Source organism: Microcebus murinus, chromosome 10 (assembly GCF_040939455.1).
Source record: "Microcebus murinus isolate Inina chromosome 10, M.murinus_Inina_mat1.0, whole genome shotgun sequence".
Taxonomy (NCBI): domain Eukaryota; kingdom Metazoa; phylum Chordata; class Mammalia; order Primates; family Cheirogaleidae; genus Microcebus; species Microcebus murinus.
Window position 1 is genome coordinate 74,100,051 of NC_134113.1, and position 4,777 is coordinate 74,104,827.

General features: G+C 41.3%; 1 non-coding gene across 1 annotated transcript; it reads right to left on the minus strand.

Moving 5' to 3' along the window:
* Positions 1 to 3,084: 3,084 nt before the first annotated feature.
* LOC142873521 (U6 spliceosomal RNA) lies at positions 3,085 to 3,191 on the minus strand. Its single transcript, XR_012921541.1, has one exon. It is a non-coding gene; the product is annotated as a U6 spliceosomal RNA (small nuclear RNA).
* Between the last annotated feature and the right edge of the window lie 1,586 nt (positions 3,192 to 4,777).

The following is a 4,777-nucleotide window of genomic DNA, read 5'->3' on the forward strand; positions in this document are numbered from 1 at the left end:
TTAAACAAATTTTCATTCAAATATTCATTGAGCACCTATGTCCCAGACTCTACTAAATGTTCTAAATAGTCCCTTGACACTTGAGAAATCCTAGAATCCTAAATCCTTTGTGAGAATCCTGGCATACTAAGATTATTGTGCTTTATTATTGCCATTTAATTACATGAATTTTTTTTTTTTTTTTGGAGACAGTCTTATTTTGTCACCCTGCCAAATGAGTGGCATCATTATAGCTCTCTGCAACCTCCAACTCCTGGGCTCAAGTGATCCTCCTGCCTCAGCCTCAGCCTCCTGGGTAGCTGGGACTACAGGCGCATGCTATCATACCTGGCTAATTTTTCTATTTTTTGTAGGGGAGCAGGTTTCGTTCTTGCTCAGGCTGGTCTCAAACTCCTGACCTCAAGTGATCGGCTTCAGCCTCCCAAAGTGCTAGGATTATAGGTGTAAGCCACTGTGCCTGGCCTGCATATGACTTTTATTTTCTTGATTTCTCTGTGGTTCCCATTGAGAAGTAAATATGTGGTAGATAGGGGGTAAGGGTCATGTTTGGCACATGAGCTTATTGGTTAATAGCACCAAGCACAGATAAAGAAACAATGGAAAGAGTCAGGAGGTTTGAATTCAAATCCTGGTTTTGCTACTTACTGGCTTTCTGATCTCTGGTAAATTTTCTTCTGAGCTCATTTCCTCCAATGTAATCTAGAGGAAATAATACCAAACAGAGATATAAATGAGGATACATTATTAAGAGACTGGCCTAGAATAGGTACACGGTGATAATTTTGTTTCATCATTTGTTCTTTTAATCTTTAGTGCCAAAGTCTAATTGGATATGCTAGAAATGAAAACTTTTTTGATCTATAGTTACAGTGAACACAGGAAAGGTCTTAAAACAGTTCACATCAAGAACTGCCCCCAAACCCCACCCCCCTAAAGCCCTAAAGCCTTCTTAGGTTTCAGTGCTTAAAGCAGAAAATGTAAGATTATTATACTTTGGCAGCACATGAATCCCAGGATTGGGAAATTGTACAGAGGGCATGAAGCAATGCCAGATATAATTAAGCTGTACAAAAGTGTGCTGAAATCTGGGGGGGTGGCCAAGATAGACTCTCAGGATGATTTTTGAAGGCTAAAATTTGACGATGCTGTTAACAGCCCTGTGGAACCAACTCATAAAACATGCTGAAATAGTATAACATATCTCTTAGCGGCAAGGCCCAAAGCTCCAAGCACAGGCAGTGTAAGCTAGGCCAGTTGCCTGCTTCAGCCAGCCTGGACTCAAACAACTCCACGGGAGCACCCTTCAAGTTGTAGGTTGCAGAAATGGCATCCCTTTCCTTCAATTATGCTAGCACTAACGACAGTGGCACTTGCTCAACGGTGCTCCTGGCTCTAGCTGCTTGAGACTGCTTCTTCAACTCTCTCATCAGACAGATATTCTTTGTTTTCCAGGTGAGCCAGTGATGAGGGATGCAGTAGGGATATCTTATGTCTTTTTAAATTAAATTAAATTAAATTAAAATTTTCCACCCCCTCCCCCCACAATAGGCTTAATCTTTATGGCTGTTTCTAGAGCATCCTTGGGGTGTCCGTCTCTCGATTGTTAAAAGGAAAAAAAATCTGTCATAATATAAATGCTATAAGTTTTATTTTCTTCTGAAGAACTAAAACTATTTCATATATTCTCAGTAAGGAATTATTGAGGAGGCTGCCATAGAGAACTGCTAGGAAGAAGTAAGCCCTTTGCTGCTATTTTAACCAGCAGCTTTTCTGTCCTGCTGGTGCAACTTCCCCCGGCATCTGTTACTATGGGAATGTCCACGAGGTGGCGCTGGTCACGCACGATTCTCTGAGAATGTTTTAGCAGCATCTAGCGTAACATCCTTGTGTTTTACAGATGAAGAAACTTAGTCATGGTCACCCAGCTAGTTATTGTAGAACTAAAACTGGAGCTAACCCATTGTTTCATCCACAGTCAGGTAACCAGTTATTTCAGCTCAAATGTAAGCCTTAGAAACATGTTTAGGCTGGGTGCGGTGGCTCACACCTGTAATCCTAGCATTCTGGGAGGCCGGGGTGGGCAGATTGCTCGAGTTCAGGAGTTCGAAACCAGCCTGAGCAAGAGCGAGACCCCGTCTCTACTATAAATAGAAAGAAATTAATTTGTCAACTAAAAATATATAGAAAAACTTAGCCGGGCATGGTAGCGCATGCCTGTAGTCCCAGCTACTCGGGAGGCTGAGGCAGGAGGATCGCTTGAGCCCAGGAGTCTGAGGTTCCTCCTGGGCTCAAGTGATGCCCTGGCTAGGCTGATGCCCTGGCTTTCTAGACCAGGCAACAGAGTGAGACTCTGTCTCAAACAAACAAACAAAAAAAAGAAAGAAAGAAAGAAAGAAACATGTTTAAAAAGCTTGGAGAATCTTATTTCTATTTCCCTCTGACCAAGATAGTTTTCATCTTTAATAAGAACTAAGGGCCAACTCTTACCTTTTTCTGTGGTTAATTGTAAATGATCACAGAGGAGAAAGAAGGCAAATTCGTATTCTCCTTCCCCCGGTGCCTTTATCTTAGAAGACTGCTATTGTGGATAAAGACATGCCATGTTGGTTGCAATTCTTGGATAGCACAGATATTGTGGCCACAGTTATACACTTTTAAGACAGCCTGGGTGTCTCTGTCCAGTATAATTTTGGAGACTGAGTTGACGTCGTACAATTGAGGCCAGAAGTTAGCAAACCCGAGAGCCCTCAGTTGATCTGGTTGTGAAGGTGACATGTTGCTGTGGTTTTCCAGAGTGTTCCGTGAGGCTGGTCCATGGAGGTGTACAAAGTAAAAATTACAACTCCTATTTCTGTTTATTTATTCTCACATTCTATGCTCCTATACTTTCTGTATGTCCTTTTTATATATGTTTTATAATTGGTTAAATGTTACTACAGTGATAAAAGGGCATTAATTCCTAAAAGAGAAACATACTAAGGGTATGTACTCGATTTTTTTAATAATTGGAGAAAGATCAGAGAGTTTGGGAGAGAGTTGTATCTTACATGTCAATTAGTTTACTTTAAAAATATTTTTAAAATTAAATTTATGGAACGCTTCACGAATTTGCCTGTCATCCTTGCGCAGGGGCCGTGCTAATCTTCCTTGTATCATTCCAATTTTGGTATATGTGCTGCCGAAGCGAGCACTGCTTTAAAAATATTTGAAGATCATTTCTCTAGAGCCTATAGAATGGTGGAGGGTTGGAAATGAGGGCTGTTTCTTTTCTAATGCAAGAGATCATTTTGGTGAAATATTAGAGAAAATGGACCTTTCTTAGATTGCAGGAGAAGAAGAAATGATAGTTGCCAGAAGTGTTTTATATCACATGCTTATCAAACGGTTGTTTCCTCTCCCACAGTGTAATGTTTCCTTCCCCCCCGGCTTTCTCACATACAGTGGTGTGTTTTTCAGAATGGGATATCTTCTCCTGGGAGTAAAGTTGTTAAGCATGCCTTGTCATTGGTAGAAAGGAAAAAAAACACCCAAAACCAAAAAACCCCAAAACCTGGCAGTTGCCTGGGGACTTCTAGTTTCTTTGCCTCCCATTCAGTTGGGTAACCACAGTTCTCCGCCCCAAATTATTATTTTTTTTTAATCAAGTCGAAAATCCATAGAAAATAGAATGATAAAACTGGTCTATTCATTAATGATAGTTCTCTGCATTTGCCAGTTAAACCATTAAGGGTACTGAAACAGGCCATGACAGATAAAATTACTTGCAAAGCTTTTCAAACAAGGTTGAGAGTGGAGGGTGCGAAATTAGAGTGTTAGATGTAGACTCAGCAGTTGTAAAAATGAGCTTCACAGCTGTCCTACCATGACAGATAATAAAAAATATAAGAAATAGTAGAAAGAGGTTCACTTGGAACAGAATCCAGTCACAACATTGTGGGGGAAATAATTAGTAGCTATGAGAAAACCAAGAAAGCTTATTTCCGTGAAGATGAATGTGATCCGTAACTTAACAATACATAATAGATGTTGCAAAGTGTTAGAAGTTTATTTATCCAATTATCTATTTCATAAACATTGAGTTCCTATTCCACATCTGGTGCTGAACTAGGGGCTGGGGGTATTATGGTGGACTATACACTCTCCCTGCCCTTGATGCCTTACAAACCTGGGAAATAGTAAGAAATGCTAAAATGGGGATAAGTACAGGGTGCTATGTTAGTACAGGAAGAAGTTTCCTAAACCAGTCCAACTGGTTGTTTATTTATTGGAGATAGGGGTCTTGCTAATTTGCCCAGGCTGGCTTTGAACTCCTGGGCTCAGGGGATCCTCCCACCTTAGCCTCCTAAGGAGCTAGGACTACAGGCAGCAACATCACTCCTGCTGTAGTCCCACTGGTTTAGGGAGAGGTATCAGGTTACCATTTATTAATTATTTATTTATTTTGAGACAGAGTCTCGCTTTGTTGCCCGGGCTAGAGTGCCTTGGCATCAGCCTAGCTCACAGCAACCTCAAACTCCTGGGCTCAAGTGATCCTCCTGCCTCAGCTCCCAAGTAGCTGGGACTACAGGCATGTGCCACCATGCCTGGCTATATATTTTTAGTTGTTCAGCTAATTTCTTTCTATTTTTTTAGTAGAGATGGCAGTCTCGCTCTTGCTCAGGCTGTTCTCCAACTCCTGAGCTCAAACGATGAACCCACCTCGGCCTCCCAGAGTGCTAGGATTACAGGCATGAGCCAATGCACCTGGCCATACCATTTATTAATTTTGTGCCAGGCA